The sequence below is a fragment of the Lygodium microphyllum genome, chromosome 12 (assembly GCF_053477565.2).
Source record: "Lygodium microphyllum isolate KBCC chromosome 12, Lygodium_microphyllum_v1.1.10, whole genome shotgun sequence".
In the NCBI taxonomy this organism is placed as follows: Eukaryota; Viridiplantae; Streptophyta; class Polypodiopsida; order Schizaeales; family Lygodiaceae; genus Lygodium; species Lygodium microphyllum.
This window is the reverse complement of record NC_141146.1, coordinates 128,564,610-128,587,497: the sequence shown is the minus strand read 5'-3', so window position 1 is coordinate 128,587,497 and position 22,888 is coordinate 128,564,610. Positions and strand designations below refer to the sequence as shown.

General features: G+C 49.1%; 1 protein-coding gene across 5 annotated transcripts in view; it reads left to right on the top strand.

Annotated features, from left to right (window-relative positions):
- Positions 1-22,888, top strand: part of LOC148028254 (uncharacterized) — a 346,086-nt gene that overhangs the window by 127,072 nt on the left and 196,126 nt on the right. The gene's annotated exons all lie outside the window — the stretch shown is intronic.

Genomic DNA, 22,888 nt, shown 5'->3' with positions numbered 1-22,888 from the left:
GTGGGTTTGGCTTGTACTCATTGCACTGGAGCAGATGAGACCAGCCAATTGGATTTCTCAGGTGGAACTGTTAGGAAGACTTATTTTGCCCTGCTTTCCTTCACGCAGATTCTTTCAGCTATGTATACTGTTTGAGAAGTTTCATCAAATTTTTGTGAGGTGCCTCCTCCAACAGACCCGGAGGAGTCCTCTTAGTAGTCGACTGAAATTCATATCCATACACATCACCATCCCGTCTCCCCACGGGAAACCTTGGACTTAGTTGAACATGGGAATCTTAGTTCTACTTCACAAGGGAAGTGTGGAAAGGTCACCCCTAATAGCATTCTAACGCCCACTTAAGAAAGACCACTTTGTAATCAATCAAAGGCAGGAGTGAGGTTAACACTGCACTTGGTTCAAAGAGAGTGAGAGACGAGGGTGAGTGTAAATCAATCCTCCTATCCATAAGGTAAAATCCTAGCTCCGGTCCCCTATAACGGTGTTAAACCTGGTAATTAATTCTACTGGTATTGGGAAGGTCACGATTTAATCAGCTCTATCTAATGTTGGGACTTATCGGGTCCTCCCAGCCATAGGCATTCAATCATCTTAGGATTGAAGCCTCTCACTTTCCTCGATGGGGTTTGCTTAGTTTTTTAATTAGCAAAGCATACTACTACATTGTTTGGACATATAAAACCAGATTTCTTTTATTACTCCGTTAAACGGGATTTGTTAAACTCAATCTTTAGCACATAACAAACAATTCGGAAATGAGATACTTTATTTCATCATCACTCCACAAAGTGGTACAAAATTGTTTTTCTGCAGAAAGATACCGTCCAGTCTAGGATAGGACCTTTCAATCCCTCGGGATTGGGCTGTATGTGATCGCACTCCATCCAGGTCAAGAGGGAATTTACTGGCTCAGAGTCCCTCTAAGCTTCCTTGAGCCTTCGGAGCTGTCCTACATAACAAGGGCATTTATCCCTCGGTCCTTCTCAGGTGCTCGAGTGATCAAATATCAAAAACACCTATCTTCCTTAGGAGCATAGGATCCCCACCTGCAGGTGAGTTTTTCCAAAAACACCTACCTTCCTTAGGAGCGTAGGACACAATGCTAAGGTGAGTTTTTTCACACTCCGCAGAGTGATTAGGGAGCTTTGGATTGGGGACCCCAATGTCTCGAACCACCACAATCCACAACTCGTCTGACTGTGCAAGCCCGGAATCATAAGAGCGATAATTCATCATTCACAAATCCAAAAGCAGTCATAACCATAAAACATTTTTAACATAGTTGTCAATGAATGTGATGCAGAGAATCTATCCCCTTCATCAATTTCCTTGTTCTTTCCTAAAAAGCATTTGATAATACTAATATGCTTTTGTAAGTTTAAGTAAGTTCTATCTAATCATGATTCATTTTTTATGTACTAACCTGATTATCTCCGTTCGGCCATCCATCATGATTATGGTTTATGATCGCAATCTCGGTTTGTTGTGGAATAATCCGTTCTTCAGGCTGAATGAATTCGAGATTAACTTCCACTTGTGTTTCGGCAGCGACTACTTTTTCATGTTAGGGAGTCCTTTGAGCGTGACCTCGCTTAGCATCTCGATGTCTCTTGGGAGCCATGGAAGAAGCTTGATGGGCTTGGACAGCGCTTCCACATAGGGGTGGAGAGAGAGAGAGAGAGAGAGAGAGAGAGAGAGAGAGAGAGAGAGAGAGAGAGAGTTTGATTGGGTTTTTGTGCAGCCCAAATACCCCACTCCGGCACAGCCACATATGAAGCTCGTGTTTCACTTTCTTCGATATTGGGGCTATTGGCATAACTGGACCATTTCTAATGCTTTTCTTTTTGATTCCGCCTATAATGTTAAGCGGCATATTGCTAGGCTTAAGGGTCTCTTGTATTGGCAGCTACATCTTCTTAAGCATTTTGACATGCTCTCTTGGGAGGACTTACGTCCCTAGCATATGGCAATTTTCTCTGCGTCTTTGCCATGAATTTGTAACTCTTAGTACTAGAACCTTTTCACATGATGGCTTAGTGTCATCATGTATCTTGTAATCAAGTAAACTTGTACTTTTTTCGTAATTAATACAATTACCTTTTATGAAAAAAAAGAGAGAACTTTTGTAACACGATGCCTTAGAGCCATCGTGTATCTTCTAATCATGTAAACTTGTACCTTTTTTTCGTAATTAATACAATTGCCTTTTACGAGAGAGAGAGAGAGAGAGAGAGAGAGAGAGAGAGAGAGAGAGAGAGAGAGAGAGAGAGAGAGAGAGAGAGAGAGAGAGAGAGAGAGAGAGGGAGGAGGAACGATGGTGCCGCTGGTTCTTGCCGCCCTGGGGTCGCCTGGTTCTGCACGCCCTGCCGTCGCGTCGCCCTGTGCCGTCGAAGACTGACGACCCACCTGTCGTCACCTATCGCTCGCGTCAGCATCCTCGTCGCCTGCCGTTCTGCCTCAGCCCGTCTGGCGTTCGCGTCCTGTCTGCACTGTTGATGCCTGCAGTTCCGCCCGCCTTCGCCCGTTGTTCGTGTCCTGTCCTGCGCCGCCAGCGTGTTCTGTTCTGGAGCCGCTAGCGTGTCCTGTCCAAGAGCCGCCAGCGTGTTCTGTTCCGGCCGCCCTGTCCACACCCAGACGCCCTGTCACTGACTCCCTATCCATGGTAGCATCCTCCTGACGCCCTGTTCCCGGACACTGCTGACGGACCCCTGCCCGGCACCCCAGCCTGTCCCGTCCTGCTGTGGAGACCGCCCGGCCTGTGTTTCGCCTGTCTACCCCTGCACGGTGACAGGTAAACCTCCGTTTTCATTAGCTCTCCTTGCCGAGTACACCCCTGGACAGCGCCTCTGTACAGAAAAAAGGGAAAGCAAGAGAGCCGGCAAAAGAGAGGGTCAGTCCTCCTTCGAGATCAAAACATCATATACGATGGCTGGTTTGGATCTGGATTTCATAGATCAAACAGTGGCAGCACTGGGCCCGGATTCTGATGCGGAGGAACCTGAGGATATGGTTCCGTGCAACGAAGAGATGCCCCTTGGTCCCGACATCCAGCCTGCGGGTAAACGTACCAAGCATGCTTCGGAAGAGATAGGCGTTTCTCCGGATCGGTCCTATGCTCAGGTTGCTTCGGATTCGGTGGACTCTCAGGAAGTGGACTGGGAACACTTGCTGGAATTTGCAAACACTTTGCTTGGGGATTATGTTCAACATAATCAGGAAGTCTTTTCTGACTCTGCACCTGACGATGTGCTGGACGCCACCGTGGACCCAAAAACTGTCCTACGCTCCTTTTCGGTATTTTATGATTGCGCTGTGATACTTTTCTTCACTGGTCGAATCCCGTTGCTTTCCCGTATTCGACAGTGGTTGCAACATCTGCTACAAGGGGAATGTGTTGAAGAGATTTTTGTTGGCTCCCGGGGTTTTTTTGAGGTCCTGTTGAAATTAGAGACGCACCGTGCTGCTCTCCTGTCTAAACTGCCTTTGTTTTTTGAACGCCGGTTGGTTCATGTGGTTCCATGGCGTCCAATGGCAGATTTTCAGCGTCTGCTACAACGTGAATGCCCGGTCTGGGTCGAGGTGGAAAACTGTCCGGCTGTTTATTGGCCACTATTGAAGGATGCTATGGCCGCTGTGGGCACTGTTTTGGTCCCTCCCAGTCTCCGGGCTGTGAATCGCAACCGCTTGTGCATGCTATGGGACACTGCACGAAAAAGGCGTGCCTGGTTATGCCTCAATTGCCCTGGCATGCACCCATTACACTTTCGTTTGAAATGGGGCAATTTTGCAGGGCATTGCTTCTCCTGTGGACAGTTGGGGCACTTTATGGCCGAATGCCCGGAACAGCAACACACTTCCCATGATGGCCATCCTGTGCCGCCCATGGAGGATATGGTGTGTGATGCCCCATCGCTGGATGCTACCCATCAGCCCCACGCTTTGGCCAAAGGTAAACAACAGGTTGCGGGTCTGGATTCCAGCGCCACTAATTGGGTGGAAGTACGTGCAAAAAGAAGCAACAGGGTTGTTGCGGCCATGGAGAACAATGTGCCTACTACATCACAAGATTCCATGCGTAGATACATGTGAAGGAAGGAAATGCAGTCTACTGAGCGCTCAGCTCCTGCTATGGTTTCCTCTGTCTCCCTTCATCAGCCCACCAGGAAAATGTCTTCGGATCGTTCAAAGGGTCCCTCTGCTAAGCTGGCATTTGATAGCAGAGGTAATGTCATTACCCCGTGGGACCGTCGTTATCCCCGTTCCATCCCAAAGCCAGCAGATATGCCGTCTACTTCCAAATCTGGTCCGCAGAACTCTTTTGCAGTGTTGGCGGATTTCTTGGACGAGGGAGTCCTGGACATTCTCGCTGACAAAGTCAAATCGAGGCAAGCAGTGCCTCGTACCTGATTTTGTTTTAAGTATACATGAAAATCGCCACGTGGAATGTGCGTGGAATTTGTTCTCGACACAAGCAACATACTATGTGGACTGTATTGCATGAAAATCAGTGGGATGTCCTGTGCGCTGTTGAGCACAAGAGTCACGATGAAGCCGGAAAAGTGGTAGATTGCCATGGCTTTAGATTGTTTTATGCTGGGTCACAGGCCATGCATTATTTGGGTGTGCTCATGATTGTCCATGACAAATATCAGCCTGTTCTAATTAAAAATGATGTTCATGGCCGTTTTTTGGTGATTGAAATTATATTCGAAGGGGAAATCTTATGGCTACTTGGCCTCTATGCTCCGAATGATTCCTTATCTCGTCGGGCGCTTTGGCAGACTTTGCAGACCTCCTTGTCACTTGGCAGACGGGGCTTCTTCATGGGGGATTTCAATATGTGTGTGGATTCCTCCCAGTCCACATCGGAGCATTCGGTGATGGATACGCCGGAAAGTCGTATGTGGCAGGCGTTGGCTCTTGACGTCCTGAAGCAAGATCTCTGGTCCTGGCTACACCCGTCTTCTACAGGGTTTACTTTCCATTCTGCCCAGTATGCAACAACATGGTAGAGATTGGATCGTATATATATCATGCAGAATGATGATTTTCTTCCTGAGCTACTCGAAATAAAAGTGTTGCAGCACTATGCCTTGTCGGACCATTTCCCTCTGCAGCTTGAGCTGCTTCCACAACCCATTGCCCCGTTCAAGCAATTTCTGGAGAGACTCCCTTTGCGTTTCAATTCGTCTTACCTGAAGCATGCAATCTTTCAGGGCTATATGCAGCAATTGATTGACAGATTTCTCTTCGACTTCTCTTCTCAAGGCACTGCGTCATTGGAACGATTGCTCTCTAATGTGCAGCGGGTTGCTCGGCAGTATGGGATCCACCATGCCTCTCTTTGTCGGCAGCGTCACAAGGCAGCCGAGGACATGCTGGCTTTGGTTCGCTCTCTGCTGGTGGACACTCCGGATGATGCATTTCTGCTCGCACTGGCCATGCGAATGGCGGATCTTATTAAAGAATTCGAATTGAAATCATATCAGCAGGCCAAATTGCAACATCTGACAGAGACGTTGCAAGATAATGCATGTCAAACCCATAAGTTGTTTCGAGCTCTCCACGCCTCTCCTGCTAGGAAGAATATGACCAGACTCGAGGATGCAGAAGGTCACCTTATCATGGATTCGTAGACTATTGTGCATATGTGCAGGAATTATTTCCGTGACCTTCTCGGCACCACTTCTCCACCTTCAGATCAAATCACTCAGGCCCGTTTGGGTTTTTATGACCTGGTTCGCAATCAGCTACCGCAGGACATGCAAGCTATTATGGAGTCCGATATTTGTGAGGCAGAGGTTACGGATGTCTTGTTACATTTGCCCAAGGATAAAAGCCCGGGTTGGGATGGTCTCACCAATGAGTTCTTTGAAGCTTTTGCTTCCCAACTGGCGAAACCATTGCAGGCTTTGTTTCAGCAGGTGTGGCAAACCGGGATCATGCCTTCCTCATGGAAAGAAGGCCTTATTAAACTGCTTCCAAAAGTTCCTTCGCCATCTAGGTTGACACAGTGGCGCCCCATTTCCTTGATGGGTTCAATGTACAAAATCTTTTCCAAAATAATGGCGAATCGGCTTCATAAGCATCTCCTGGCCATTGTGCATCCTCTACAGTATGGTTTCATTAGGGGCCAAAATATTCTGCACAATGTATGGAAAGCTCAACTAGCTATTGATTATGCAAGGCATTCTAACCAGGAGGTAGTACTGATTCAACTGGACCTGGACAAGGCTTTTGACTATCTAGATTGGTCTTTCGTCGCTGAACTTATGTCGGCTATGGGCTTTGGTCCCCGGATGTCTCGTCTAATCTACACCATTAGTGCTGCGGCGTCTTCGCGAGTCATGCTGAATGGAGGTGTTACTGAGCCATTTGTACTTGCCCGCTCTGTCAGACAAGGATGCCCTTTGAGCCCGCTATTCTTTGCCCTCGCGACACGTCCAGTTGTTTCCATGTTATCCCATATGGTAGCCTCTTCTCAGTTGGCCGGTCTGTCGCTTCCTTCAGGACAGCACTTCATTAGCCAATCTTAGGCGGATGATACTTTTATGATTTTGCGTGCGGACAAGGACAACCTCAAGCGCGCATTGGATGTTTGGGGCATCTTTGGTCAAGCCTCCGGCCTTTGCATCAATGCACTCAAATCAGCCATTCTCAGCTGCACGGAGTCGGATTTGTAGTCCTTGGACTGGCAGGGTCTGGTTGTTCCTCGTGGCTCCATTGTCAGGCACCTTGGGTACCCTTTGGGTGTCGACGTTCCACCAAAGCAGCTTCTGCAGTGGATTTCTCAGAAAATGGTGGCTAAGTTTATGTATTGGAAATCTCAAGCCTGGCCCTTCCATATTCGTCTCAAAGTGGCCCAGACAATTATGTTGCCAATGCTGACATATTTTTTGCCATTGTTGCCCTGGACTTCTACGACTCTCAATGCTCTTACTCAGTCTCTTCGCTTCATGCTATGGACGAAGGACTCATTGCATGCAGGTATTTCCTGGATTTCTTGGTCGCATGCCTGTACCCCCAAACGCATGGGTGGCGGAGCTATTTTAGATGCCCAAACTCACATGCAGGCACTCCGTTGGTCTCTCTTCCGCGCCATGTGCTCGGATCATCATCCATGGGTCGATATAGCCCGTTATTTCCTTGAGAGCCATGGGCTTCTACATGGCAATACCCAAATCCGGACTTCTTGGTGGCATGTTCTTAATGCTGATTCGAGGTTCTCCAGTTCTTCTTCGTCGCTGCTTAATCATTTGGTATGTTCCTGGAAACGGGTCCTTCTAAAGGCTCAGTGGCATCCAGCAGAGGATCGCTTGGCTACGAATTCTTTTCAATTGGAATTTTTGGTAGTCTCGCGTTTACTTGCATGGGAAGGCAAAAATGAGCTTAGACCACAATTCAACCGGATGGCTCGTTTGGGCTTGTCTTCGGTCGCGGATGCCACCCTTGCTAGTCGCAATGTGCTTATATCTTTTTGTACAGCCAGGAGGCTTTACAGGATCCCGTGGGGATATAGCCCTTTATGGGAACAGCTTTTGCGGATGCTCCAGAGCAGACAACCCTTTCCTGCCCTTGCTTCAGATCATCCCTGGCAGGAGTGGGACCTACAAGGCCGGCTGCCTTTAAGCAAAGCTTCTGCTAATCAAGTTTATCATATTCTGATCAAAGATCAACAATGGTTAGTTACCAAAGCCAATGCTTTATGGGGCTTACGAAAATCCCGGTCCTGGTGGAGGGCAAATGTGATGGAGGGCTGGTTGAACAAGACCCCCTTCAAATGTAAAGTCTTTCTTTGGAGAGTGATGATTGGTGGTCTTCCGCTTGCGTCGGCTCTTTCCAAGCGACGAATCTCCAATGGCAGCTGTTTCTTTTGCACCACTGTTGTGGAATCAGCCCGCCACAGATTTATTTCTTGCCCCGTCGCAAAAAAAGTCTGGTTCTTTTTGTCGGCTATTTGGCAAGGAGCGGTTGGATTCACCCTGCGCCCCTTTGATTGGGTTTTCGGCCAGCCCAAATACCCCACTCCTGTACAGCCACATATGAAACTCATGTATCATTTTCTTCGATATTGGGGCTGTTGGCATAACTGGACCATTAGGAATGCTTTTCTTTTTGACTCCGCCTATAATGTTCAGCGACATATTGCGAGGCTTAAGGGCCTTTTGTATTGGCATTTGGATCTTCTCTGGCATTCTGATTTGCTCTCTAGGGAGGACTTCCGTCCCTGGCTTATGGCAATTTCATCTGCCCCCTTGCCATAACTTTGTAACTTGTAGCACTTAGCCCCTTTTCACATGATGGCTTGGATTGGCGTCATGTATCTTGTAATCAAGTTATCTTGTACTTTTTTTCGTAATTAATACAATTACCTTTTACGAAAAAAAAAGAGAGAGGAGTCGATGCGATGGAGATGGGGTCGTCGCCTGTGCGTCATGCCCTGCTGCCGTTGTGTTGACCTATCGCCAAGGGCCCGTGACGTTGCTCCGTCTTGCTCGACCTGTTGGGTCTGTCCTTCGTCGGCTGCGCTTCCGTCGCCTTTCCGCCACCTGGCCCTGTGCCTCGGTCGTCTCGCCCCTGCGCGTCGCTCTGCTTCATCGAGCCTTCTGTCCTGCCCTGTCGGCTGCATATCGTGCCACAGACTCGCCGCCTGCATCCGGCGACTCGCCCGCGTGTCGTCTGTTACAGGCTCGTCTGTACCCGCCCGCGTGACGTCTGCCACAGGCTCGCCTGTACCCGCCCGTGTGACGTCTGCCACAGGCACTGCGGGCACTGCGCCTGATTCACTGCGGGCACTGCGGGCTTTGCGCCTGATTCACGCCCGTTCGCCTTGTGCGCCAGGGCTTCTGCCCACGCCTGCTGTCCGCCCTTGCCTGTCGGTCGCACCCCTCGCCTGTCGGATGCTGCCCTCGCCAGTCAGCCACCGTGGTGGTCGCCCCCGACTTTTAACGCCTGCAACCTGATCGTGTGACGTCTTGAGGGTCATCCTCCACCGTGTGCGAAACAGGCTTACTGGGGTGCTGTTTTCTAACTCAGCCGACAGTCATCTGCCGTGTGCGTCAGTCCTCCTTCGTGATCAGCTCGTCATACAAGATGGCTGGTTTGGATCTGGATTTCATAGACCAAACGGTGGCAGCACTTGGCTCGGATTCTGATGCTGAGGAACCGGAGGATATGGTTCCGTGCAGTGAAGAGATCCCCCCGGGTCCTGACCTCCAGCCTGCGGGTAAACGTACCAAGCATACCTCGGAAGAAATAGGTGTTATTCAGGATCGTTCCTATGCGCAGGTTGCTTCGGATGCTGTAGACTCTCAGGAGATGGACTGGGAGCATCTGCTGGAATTTGCCAACACTCTGCTTGGTGAATATGTTCAACACAATCAGGAAGCCTTTTCTGACTCCGCACCTGACGATGTTCTGGAAGCTATCGTCGATCCAAAAACTGTCCTGCGCTCCTTTTCGGTGTTCTATGATCGCGCGGTGATACTCTTCTTCATTGGTCGAATCCCGCTGCTTTCCCGTATTTGCCAATGGCTGCAGAGTCTGCTACAAGGAGAATGTGTTGAAGAGATTTTTGTTGGGTCCCGAAGTTTTTTTGAGGTCCTCTTGAAAACTGAGACGCACCGTGCTGCTCTCCTGTCTAAACTGCCTTTGTTTTTTGATCGTCGGTTGGTTCATGTGGTTCCATGGCGTCCGATGGCAGATTTTCAGCGTCTCCTGCAACGTGAATGCCCTGTGTGGGTAGAAGTGGAAAATTGTCCGGCTGTTTATTGGCCGCTATTGAAGGATACTATGGCCGCTGTGGGCACGGTTCTCGTCCCTCCCAGTCTCCGAGCTTTGAATCGCAACCGCTTGTGCATGTTATGGGATACTGCACGGAAACGGCCTGCTTGGTTACGCCTCAATTGCTCTGGCATGCATCCGTTACACTTTCGTCTGAAATGGGGCAATTTTGCAGGCCATTGCTTTTCCTGTGGACAGTTGGGCCACCTTATGGCCGAATGCCCAGAGCAGCAACACATTTCAGATGCGGGCCATGTTGCTTCGCCCATTGAAGATATGGTGTGTGATGCTCCGTCGCTGGATACTATTCACCCGCCCCAAGTTTTGGCCAAAGGTTAACAACAGGTTTCGGGTCCGGATTCCCGTGCCACTTATTGGGTTGAAGTACGTGCAAAAAAAGGCAACAGGATTGTTGCTGGCATGGACAGTACTGTGCCTACTACCTCACAAGATTCCATGCGTACATATATGCGCCGGAAGGAAATGTTGTCTTCCGAGCGCTCTGCTCCTGCTATGGTTTCCTCTGCCCCCCGTCCTTAGCCCGCTTGGAAAATGTATTCGGATCGTCTAAAGGGTCCACCTGCAAAGCTGGCTTTTGATACTAGAGGCAACGTCATTACCCCGGATTGTTGTTGGCATGGATAGTACTGTGCCTACTACCTCACAAGATTCCATGCATACATATATGCGTCGGAAGGAAATGTTGTCTTCCGAGCGCTCTGCTCCTGCTATGGTTTCCTCTGCCCCCTGTCCTGAGCCCGCCTGGAAAATGTATTCGGATCGTCTAAAGGGTCCACCTGCAAAGCTGGCTTTTGATACTAGAGGCAACGTCATTAGCCCGTGGGACCGTCGTTATCCACGCTCCAACCCCAAGCAAGCAGATATGCCGTCTACTTCCAAATCTGGTCCTCAGAACTCTTTTGCAGTGTTGTAAGATTTCTTGGATGAGGGAGTCCTGGACATTCTCGCCGACAAAGTCAAGTCGAGGCAAGCTGTGCCTCGTACCTAATTGTGTTTTGCCTACACATGAAAATAGCCACGTGGAATGTGCAAGATCTCTGGTCCTGGCTACACCTGTCTTCTCCCGGGTTTACTTTCCATTCGGCCCAATATGCAACAACATGGTCGCGGTTGGACCGTATATATATCATGCAGAATGATGATTTTCTGCCTGAGATGCTCTAAATAAAAGTGTTGCAGCAATATGTCTTGTCGGACCATTTCCCTCTGCAGTTCGAGTTGCTTGCACAACCCATTGCACCTTTCAAGCAATTTCTGGAGAGACTCCCTTTGCGTTTCAACTCGTCCTACTTGAAGCATGCAATTTTTCACGGCTATATGCAGCAATTGCTTGACAGATTCTTCTTGGACTGTTCCTCTCAGGACACTGCGTCTTTTGAAAGATTGCTCTCTAATGTGCAGCGGGTTGCTCGGCAGTATGGGATCTATCAGGCTCTCTTTGTCGGCGCCGTCGACAGGCAGCGGAGGACCTGCTGGTTTTGGTTCGCTCCCTGCTGGTGGACACTCCGGATGATGCATTTCTGCTTGCCCTAGCAATGCGGGTGGCCGATCTTATTAAAGAATTCCAGTTAAAATCCTATCAACAGGCCAAATTGCAACATCTGACAGAGACTTTGCAAGATAGTGCTTGTCAGACCTATAAGTTTTTTCAGGCTCTCCACGCCTCTCCTGCTCGAGAGAATATGACAAGACTGGAGGATGCGGAAGGCCACCTTATCCTGGATCCACAGACTATTGTGCATATGTGCAGGAATTATTTCTGTTACCTTCTCGGTTCTGCTTCTCCACCTTCAGCCCAAACTACTCAGGCCCGTTCGGTTTTTTATGACCTGGTCCGCAATCAGCTTCCGCAGGACATGCAAGCTACTATGGATTCAGATATTGGTGAGGCAGAGGTTATGGACGTCTTGTTACACTTGCCCAAAGATAAAAGTCCGGGTTGGGATGGTCTCACCAATGAGTTCTTTGAAGCTTTCGCTACCCAACTGGCAAAACCATTGCAGGCGTTGTTTCAGCAGGTGTGGGAAACGGGAATCATGCCTCCCTCATGGAAACAAGGACTTATTAAACTGCTTCCCAAAGTTCCTTCGCCATCTAAGTTGACGCAGTGGCGCCCAATTTCTTTGATGGGTTCAATGTACAAAATCTTTTCCAAAGTAATGGTGAATCGGCTCCATAAGCATCTCCCGGCCCTTGTGCACCCTCTCCAGTATGGTTTCATTAAGGGCCGAAATATTCTACACAATGTTTTGAATGCCCAATTGGCCATTGATTATGCCAGGCATTCTAATCAGGAGGTTGTACTGATTCAACTGGACCTGGAAAAGGCTTTTGACTATCTGGACTGGTCTTTCGTTGAACTTATGTCTGCTATGGGCTTTGGTGCTCGGATGTCTCGCCTAATCTACACCATTAGTGCTGAGGCGTTCTCGCGAGTCATGCTCAACGGAGGTGTTACTGAGCCCCTTCTCCTTGCCCGTTCTTTCAGACAGGGGTGCCCTTTGAGCCCTTTATTCTTTGCCCTTGCGACACATCCAGTTCTTTCCATGTTATCACATATGGCCGCCTCTTCTCAGTTGGTTGGACTGTCGCTTCCCACAGGATAGCACTTCATTAGCCAATCCCTGGCGGATGATAGCTTTATGATTTTGCGTGCGGACAAGGATAACCTTCGAAAAGCCTTGGATGTTTGGGGTCTCTTTGGTCAAGCGTCAGGCCTTCGTATCAATGCGCTCAAATTAGCCATTCTAAGCTGCACGGAGTCGGATTTGCAGTCCTTGGACTGGCAGGGTCTGGTCGTTCCTCGTGGCTCCATTGTCTGGCATCTTGGATACCCTTTGGGTGTTGATGTTCCCCCAAAACAGCTTCTGCAGTGGATTTCTCAGAAAATGGTGGCTAAGTTTATGTATTGGAAGTCTCAGGCCTGGCCCTTTCATGTTCGCCTCAAAGTAGCCCAGATAATTATGTTGCCCATGCTCACATATTTCTTGCCATTGTTACCTTGGACTACTACGACTCTGAATGCTCTTACTCAGTCTATTCGCTTCATGCTATGGAAGAAGGACTCATTGCATGCAGGTATTTCCTGGATCTCGTGGTCGCATGTGTGCACCCCCAAACGCATGGGTGGCGGAGCTATTTTAGATGCCCAAACTCACATGCAGGCACTTCGTTGGTCTCTTTTCCGCGCCATGTGCTCGAATCATCATCCGTGGGTCACTATAGCCCGTTATTTCCTTGAGGGCCATGGGCTTCTGCATGGCAATACCCAAATCCGGAGTTCTTGGTGGAATGTTCTTAACGCTGATTCACGGTTCTCCAGTTCTTCTTCATCGCTGCTTACTCATTTGGTATGTTCCTGGAAACACGTCCTTCAAAAGGCTCAGTGGCATCCAACGGAGGATCGCGTGGCTACTAACTCTTTTCAATTGGAATTATTTGCAGTCTCGCGTTTAGTTTCGTGGGAAGGTAAACATGAACTTAGACCACAATTCAACCGGATGGCACGTTTGGGCTTGTCGTCGGTTGCGGATGCCACCCTTGCCAGTCGCAATGTGCTTATATCATTTGCTACAGCTAGGAGGCTTTTCAGGATCCCTCGTGGATATAGGCCTTTATGGGAACAGCTTTTGACGGTGCTCCAGAGCAGACAACCCTTTTCTGCTCTTGCTTCGGATCATCCCTGGCAGGATTGGGACCTACAAGGCCGGCTGAATTTGGGCAAAGCTTCTGCTAACCAAGAGTATCATCTTGTGATTAAAGATCATCAATGGCTACTTCCTAAAGCGAATGCTTTATGGGGACTGCGTAAATCCCGGTCATGGTGGAGGGCAACTGTGATGGAGGGCTGGTTGAATAAGACACCCTTTAAATATAATGTCTTTCTTTGGAGAGTGATGATTGGGGGTCTTCCGCTTGCTTCGGCTCTTTCCAAGCGACGAATCTCCAATGGCACCTGTTTCTTTTGCACCGGTACTATGGAATCCGCCCGCCACCGATTTATTTCTTGCCCTGTCGCTAAGAAAATCTGGTTATTTTTGTCGGCTGTTTGGCGAGGGCTGGTTGGTATCACCCTGCGCCCCTTTGATTGGGTTTTTGGGCAGCCCAAATACTCTACTCCCGCACAGCCACATATGAAGCTTATGTATCACTTTCTTTGATACTGGGGCTGTTGGCATAACTGGACCATTCGGAATGCTTTTTTGTTTGACTCCGCCTATAATGTTCAGCGGCATATTGTGAGGCTTAAGGGCCTGTTGTATTGGCAGTTAGCTCTTCTCCATCGTTCTGATTTGCTTTGTACGGAGGGCTTGCGTCCCTGGCATATGGCAATTTCCTCCGGATCCTTGCCATGATATTGTAACTTGTAGTACTTAGAACCTCTTCACATGATGGCTTGGATTGTCGTCATGTATCTTGTAATCAAGTAATCTTGTATTTTTTTCGTAATTAATACAATTACCTTTTACGAAAAAGAGAGAGAGAGAGAGAGAGAGAGAGAGAGAGAGAGAGAGAGAGAGAGAGAGAGAGAGAGAGAGATTTATCAGCAGGCCAAGCTGCACAACTTGACTGACACATTGCAAGATAGTGCCTGTCAGACTCACAAGTTCTTTCGCGCGTTGCATGCTTCTCTTGCTTGAGAAAATATGACTAGACTCCAAGATTCAGAAGGTTGCATGATCACTGATCCGCAGACCGTTGTGAATATGTGCAGAAATTATTTTATGAATCTTGGTTCTTCTCCATCGCCTTGTAGCCAGGTTACGCATGCACACTTGGTCTTCTATGATCTGGTCCGCCAGCAGGTTCCACTTGATATGCAAGCTACTTTGGAGGCAGATATTTGCGAGGAGGAGGTTACGGATGTTTTGTTACACTTGCCTAAGGATAAAAGTGCTGGTTGGGATGGTCTCACCAATGAATTCTTTGAGAACTCGGCCGCCCAACTGGTGAAGCCATTGGCGGCTATGTTTCAGTAGGTTTGGGAAATAGGGGTCATGCCTTCCTCATGGAAAGAAGGCCTTATCAAATTGCTTCCAAAGGTCCCTTCGCCGTCAATGCTGCAAGACTGGAGACCAATTTCTTTGATGGGTTCGATGTATAAATCTTCTTTGAAGTGCTGGCGAATCGGCTTCACAAGTACCTTCCAGCTATTGTGCATCCTCTCCAATATGGTTTCATCAAGGGCCGCAACATTCTGCATAATATCTTAAATGTGCAAATGGCTATTGACTATGCGAGGCACTCCAGTCAGAAAGTGGTATTGATTCAATTGGATTTGGAAAAGGCTTTTGACTATTTAGATTGGTCTTTCATTGCAGAACTCATGTTTGCTATGGGTTTTGGTACTCCGATGTCCTGATTGATGTACACCATTAGTGTTGCGGCTTCTTCTTGAGTTATGCTCAATGGTGGGGATATAGAGCCATTTGTCCTTGCACGCTCGGTCAGACAGGGTTGCCCTTTGAGTCTTCTCTTCTTTGCCTTGGCGACTCACTTGGTTCTTTCAATGTTATCTTCAATGGCAGCTTCTGCTCAGCTAGCCGGATTGTCTCTTCCTTTGGGACAGCACTCCATTAGCCAATCTCTGGCTGATGATAGCTTTATGATTTTGCGGGCGGACAAGGATAACATTCGCAAGGCGTTAGATGCTTGGACGCTCTTTGGTCATGCTTTTGGTCTTCGCATCAATGCCTTTAAATCAGCCATACTCAGTTGCACGGAGTCTGATTTACAGTCATTGGGCTGGCAAGGCCAGGTTGTTTCCTGTGGCTCCATTGTTAGGCATCTTGGATACCCATTGGGGGTGGATGTTCGGCCAAAGGAACTACTGGACTGGATTTCACAAAAACTGGCAGCGAAGTTTATTTATTGGAAGTCGCAAGCGTGGCCATTCCATGTGCGCCTCAAAGTGGCTCAGACAATTATGCTGCTAATGCTCACATATTTCTTGCCATTGCTGCCGTGGACTCCTACTACTTTGAAGGCTCTCACTCGCCCCATTCGTTTCATGTTATGGAAGAAGGATTCATTGCAAGCAGGTATTTCGTGGATTTCATGGTCACATACATGTACCCCTAAACGCATGGGTGGTGGAGCTATTTTGGATACTGAAACTCATATGCTGGCTCTTCGTTGGTCTCTTTTTCACGCCATGTGTGTGGATCATCTCGCGTGGACCATCATAGCCCGTTATTTTCTTGAGGACAGCGGCCTACGCCATGGTAATACACGACTTCGGGGCTCCTGGTGGCATGCCCTTAATGCTGACTCTCGATTTTCCAGTCCCTCTTCCTCTCTGTTACTGCATTTGGTCGGCTCTTGGAAAGTGGTGCTCCAAACGGCTCGTTGGCATCCAGTGGGGGGGACCGCTTGCATACTAACTCCTTTCAACTGGAATTGTTGGCAGTCTCGAGATTACTTTCATGGGAAGACAAACATGAGCTCAGACCGAGATTTAACCGCATGGCGTGTTTGGGTGTGACTTCAGTTGCGGATGCTACCCTTGCCACTCGCAATGTCTTCGCATCATTTCGTACTGCAAGGAGACTTTTCAGGATCCCACGCGAATACCGTGATTTATGGGAATAGCTTTTGTTGGTGCTTCGGGGTAGGCAACCCTTTCCTGCCCTGGCTGTGGATCATCCTTGGCAGGACTGGGACCTTGCAGACCGATTGAGTCTGGAAAAGGCCTCTGCTAATCAAGTGTATCATCTTCTCATGAACGATCATCAATGGCTGGGTGTGAAAGCTAATACTGTATGGGGTTTGGGGAAATCTCAGTCATCGTGGAAGGCAACTGTGATGGAGGGCTGGTTGAATAATATACCTTTCAAATGCCAGGTCTTTCTTTGGCGGGTGATGATGATTGGTGGCCTTCTTCTTGCCTCGGCCCTTTCCAAGCGTAGAATCTCGAATGGCAATTGTTTCTTCTGTACCACTACTGTGGAATGGGCCGGACATCGATTTCTTTCTTGCCCGCTCGCCAAGAAGATCTGGTCACTCTTGTCACAAGTTTGGCGCGCGGTGGTGGGGTCCTCACTAACTCCTTTCGATTGGGTTTTTGTGCACCCAAACTACCCCACACGGCCATAGTTGCATATGAAGATCTTATTCCACTTTTTCAGATACTGGGGATGCTGGCACATTTGGACCACGCAGAATGCCTTTCTTTTTGATTCGGCCTCTAATGTACCGAGACATATTGCGCGGCTTAAATGTCTCTTGCATTGGCAGATAGATCTCATTCGGCACTCGGACTTGCTCACTCGGGAGGAGTTGCGTCGCTGGCATATGGCAATTTCCTCTGGGTCTTTGCGATGATTTGTGTAACCTTTTTGTGGCTTAGTACTGAGATTTTACACACGTTGGCCTAGGGCCCTCGTGTATTTTGTAATCATGTAATCATGTAAACTTGTACATTTTTTTCGTAATTAATACAATTACCTTTTACGAAAAAGAGAGAGAGAGAGAGAGAGAGAGAGAGAGAGAGATGCCCGCTCTGTCAGACAAGGGTGCCCCTTGAGCCCTCTATTTTTTGCCCTTGCAACACATCCAGTTCTTTCGATGTTATCTCATATGGCAGCCTCTTCTCAGTTGGCTGGACTGTCACTTCCTACAGGACAACACTTCATTACCCAATCCCTGGCGGATGATACTTTTATGATTTTGCGTGCGGATAGGGATAACCTTCGAAGAGCATTGGATGTCTGGAGCCTCTTTGGTCAGGCGTCCGGCCTTCGCATCAATGCCCTCAAATCAGCCATTCTCAGCTGCATGGAGTCGGATTTGCAGTCCTTGGATTGGCACGGTCTGGTTGTTCCTCGTGGCTCCATTGTCAGGCACCTTGGGTATCCTTTGGGCGTTGATGTTCCCCCTAAGCAGCTGCTCCAGTGGATTTCACAGAAAATGGTGGCTAAGTTTATGTATTGGAAATCTCAAGCCTGGCCTTTCCATGTCCGCCTCAAAGTGGCCCAGACTATCATGTTGCCAATGCTCACATATTTCTTGCCATTGTTGCCCTGGACTACTACGACTCTCAATGCTCTTACGCAGTCTATTCGTTTCATGCTATGGAAGAAAAACTCATTGCATGCAGGTATTTCCTGGATCTCGTGGTCGCATGCGTGCACCCCCAAACGCATGGGTGGCGGAGCTATTTTAGATGCCCACACTCACATGCAGGCACTCCGTTGGTCGCTTTTCCGCGCCATGTGCTCGGATCATCATCCATGGGTTGATATAGCCCGTTATTTCCTTGAGGGCCAGGGGCTTCAACATGGCAATACCCAGATCCGGAGTTCTTGGTGGCATGTTCTTAATGCTGATTCTCGGTTCTCCAGTTCTTCTTCGTCGTTGCTCACTCATTTGGTGTCTTCCTGGAAACACGTCCTCCAGAAGGCTCAGTGGCACCCAGCGGAGGATCGCTTAGCTACTAACTCTTTTCAATTGGAGTTGCTGGCAGTCTCGCGTTTACTTGCTTGGGAAGGTAAACAGGACCTCAGACCACAATTCAACCGGATGGCCCGTTTGGGTTTGTCTTCAGTGGCCGATGCCACCCTTGCCAGTCGCAATGTGCTTATATCTTTTCGTACAGCCAGGAGGCTTTTTAGGATCCCTCGTGGATACAGGCCTTTATGGGAACAGCTTTTGAGGGTGCTCCAGAGCAGAGAACCCTTTCCTACCCTTGCTTCGGATCATCCCTGGCAGGATTGGGACCTACAAGGCCGGCTGACTTTAAGCAAAGCTTCTGCTAACCAAGTGTATCATATTCTGATTAAAGATCATCAATGGCTCGTCACCAAAGTGAATGCTTTATGGGGATTACGTAAATCCCGGTCATGGTGGAGGGAAACTGTGATGGCGGGCTGGTTGAACAAGACACCCTTCAAATGTAAAGTTTTTCTTTGGAGAATGATGATTGGTGGCCTTCCGCTTGCTTCGGCTCTCTCCAAGCGACGAATCTCCAATGGCCACTCCAATGGCCACTGTTTCTTTTGCACCACTGCTGTGGAATCCGCCCGCCACCGATTTATTTCTTGCCCCATCGCAAAGAAAGTCTGGTTCTTTTTGTCGGCTGTTTGGCAAGGAGTGGTTGGTTTCACCCTGCGCCGCTTTGATTGGGTTTTCGGGCAGCCCAAATACCCCGCGCCTGCACAGCCACATATGAAGCTCGTGTATCATTTTCTTCGATATTGGGGCTGCTGGCATAACTGGACCGTTCGGAATGCTTTTCTTTTTGACTCCGCCTATGATATTCAGCGGCATATTGCGAGGCTTAAGGGCCTCTTGTATTGGCAGTTGGATCTTCTCCGGCATTCCGATTTGCTCTCTAGGGAGGACTTACGTCCCTGGCATAGGGCAATTTCCGCTGCATCTTTGCCATGGCGTTGTAACTTGTAGTTCTTAGAATCTCTTCACATGATGACTTAGATTGTCGTCATGGATCTTGTAATCCAGTAATCTTGTGCTTTTCGTAATTAATACAATTACCTTTTACGAAAAAGAGAGAGAGAGAGAGAGAGAGAGAGAGAGAGAGAGAGAGAGAGAGAGAGAGAGAGAGAGAGAGAGAGAGAGAGAGAGAGAGAGAGAGAGAGAGAGAGAGAGAGAGAGTGTAACCTTTTTGTGGCTTAGTACTGAGATTTTACACACGTTGGCCTAGGGCCCTCGTGTATTTTGTAATCATGTAATCATGTAAACTTGTACATTTTTTTCGTAATTAATACAATTACCTTTTACGAAAAAGAGAGAGAGAGAGAGAGAGAGAGAGAGAGAGAGAGAGAGAGAGAGAGAGAGAGAGAGAGAGAGAGAGAGAGAGAGAGAGAGAGAGAGTACGCGATGGCGGGAGGAGAGCCCGTCTGACCTGCCGCCGCCAATCTGACCTGCGGGTCGTGTTCGCGACCGTTGCCTGTCGCTGCTGTCGCCTGAGAGACCTGCGGGACCTGTCGCCTGTCACGCCTATCTACTACTGCCCCATCTCGTTGCCACCTCGCAGACGCCTGCCCTGACGCGATCGTCCTGCTGTCTGCTGGCCCTCCTGCTCGCGTCCGTTCGTTTTTGCAGAGGGGCTGATCTCCTGCTGTAACCCTAATCGTGACGAGGTGTCAGACGAAGACTATCTCGTCCAGATTCGCGCCGCCTGAGCAGCGCTGTGGCCGCCCGCTGCTCGCTCACGCACCCTTGGTCGGGGGTTCACCTGCGCGTGCCTGACCTGTTGATGCACGCGCCTACCTCCTGTGCCTACTCCCGCGGCTTTCGCCTGCCCTGCTGATCTGGGACTCACCTGCTCGAGTCTGCCCGCTTCTGTACCGGCGCCCAGTTGCGGCCCTGTAGCTGTAGCCCTATGGTGCCCTGGTTTTGCAGGGCTGCGGATTCTGCACAGAGAGAGAGAGAGAGAGAGAGAGAGAGAGAGAGAGAGAGAGAGAGAGAGAGTGTGTGTGTGTGTGAGAGAGAGAGAGAGAGAGAGAGAGAGAGAGAGAGAGAGAGAGAGAGAGAGAGAGAGAGAGAGAGAGAGAGAGAGAGAGAGAGAGAGAGAGAGAGAGAGAGAGAGAGAGAGAGAGAGAGAGAGAGAGCGTCCTGCTGTGGAGACCGCCCGGCCTGTGTTTCTCCTGTCTGCCCCTGCACGGAGACAGGAAAAAGGGAAAGCGAGAGAGCCGGCAAAACAGAGGGTCAGTCCTCCTTCGAGATCAAATCATCATATACGATGGCTGGTTTGGATCTGGACTTCATAGATCAAACAGTGGCAGCATTGGGCCCGGATTCTGATGCGGAGGAACTTGAGGATATGGTTCCGTGCAAGGAAGAGATGCCCCCTGGTCCCGACATCCAGCCTGCGGGTAAACGTACCAAGCATGCTTCGGAAGAGATAGGCGTTTCTCAGGATCGGTCCTATGCCCAGGTTGCTTCGGATTCGGTGGACTCTCAGGAAGTGGACTGGGAACACTTGCTGGAATTTGCAAACACTTTGCTTGGCGATTATGTTCAACATAATCACGAAGCCTTTTCTGACTCTGCACCTGAAGATGTGCTGGACGCCACCGTGGACCCAAAAACTGTCCTACGCTCCTTTTCGGTATTTTATGATCGCGATGTGATACTTTTCTTCACTGGTCGAATCCCGTTGCTTTCCCGTATTCGACAGTGGTTGCAACATCTGCTACAAGGGGACTGTGTTGAAGAGATTTTTGTTGGCTCCCGGGGTTTTTTTGAGGTCCTGTTGAAATCAGAGACGCACCGTGCTGCTCTCCTGTCGAAACTGCCTTTGTTTTTTGAACGCCGGTTGGTTCATGTGGTTCCATGGCGTCCAATGGCAGATTTTCAGCTCTGCTGCAACGTGAATGCCCGGTCTGGGTCGAGGTGGAAAACTGTCCGGCTGTTTATTGGCCACTATTGAAGGATGCCATGGCCATTGTGGGCACTGTTCTGGTCCCTCCCAGTCTTCGGGCTGTGAATCGCAGCCGCCTGTGTATGCTATGGGACACTGCCAGAAAAAGGCCTGCCTGGTTACGCCTCAATTGCCCTGGCATGCATCCATTACACTTTCGTTTGAAATGGGGCAATTTTGCAGGGCATTGCTTCTCCTGTGGACAGTTAGGGCACTTTATGGCCGAGTGCCTGGAACAGCAACACACTTCCGCCCATGGAGGAGATGGTGTGTGATGCCCCATCACTGGATGCTACCCATCAGCCCCAAACTTTGGCCAAAGGTAAACAACAGGTTGCGGGTCTGGATTCTAGCGCCACTAATTGGGTGGAAGTACGTGCAAAACAAGGCAACAGGGTTGTTGCGGCCATGGAGAACAATGTGCCTACTACATCACAAGATTCCATGCGTACATACATGCGCAGGAAGGAAATGCAGTCTTCTGAGCGCTCGGCGCCTGCTATGGTTTCCTCTGCCCCCCTTCATCAGCCCGCCAGGAAAATGTCTTCGGATCGTTCAAAGGGTCCCTCTGCTAAGCTGGCATTTGATACCAGAGGTAATGTCATTACCCCGTGGGACCGTCGTTATCCCCGTTCCATCCCAAAGCCAGCAGATATGCCGTCTACTTGCAAATCTCGCCCGCAGAACTCTTTTGCAGTGTTGGCAGATTTCTTGGACGAGGGAGTCCTGGACATTCTTGCTGACAAAGTCAAATCGAGGCAAGCAGTGTCTCGTTCCTGATTTTGTTTTGAGTATACATGAGAATCGCCACGTGGAATGTGTGTGGAATTTGCTCTCGGCACAAGCAACATGCTATGTGGACGGTGTTGCATGAAAATCAGGGGGATGTTCTGTGCGCTGTTGAGCACAAGAGTCACGATGAAGCCGGAAAAGTGGTAGATTGCCATGGCTTTAGAATGTTTTATGCTGGGTCACAGGCCATGCATTATTCGGGTGTGCTCATGATTGTCCATGACAAATATCAGCCTGTTCTGATTAAAAATGATGTTCATGGCCGTTTTTTGGTGATTGAAATTATATTCGAAGGGGAAATCTTATGGCTACTTGGCCTCTATGCTCCGAATGATTCCTTATCTCGTCGGGCGCTTTGGCAAACTTTGCAGACCTCCTTGTCACTTGGCAGACGGGGCTTCTTCATGGGGGATTTCAATATGTGTGTGGATTCCTCCCAGTCCACATCGGAGCATTCGGTGATGGACACGCCGGAAAGTCGTTTGTGGCAGGCATTGGCTCTTGATGTCCTTAAGCAAGATCTCTGGTCCTGGCTACACCCGTCCTCTACAGGGTATACTTTCCATTCTGCCCAGTACGCAACAACATGGTCGAGATTGGATCGTACATATATCATGCAGAATGATGATTTTTTTATTGAGCTGCTCGAAATAAAAGTATTACAGGAATATGCCCTATCGGACCATTTACCTCTGCAGCTTGAGCTGCTTGCACAACCCATTGCCCCGTTCAGGCAATTTCTGGCGAGACTCCCTTTGCGTTTCAATTCGTCTTACCTGAAGCATGCCATCTTTCAGGGCTATATGCAGCAATTGATTGACAGATTTCTCTTCGACTTCTCTTCTCAAGGCATTGCGTCATTTGAACGATTGCTCTCTAATGTGCAGCGGGTTGCTCGGCAGTATGGGA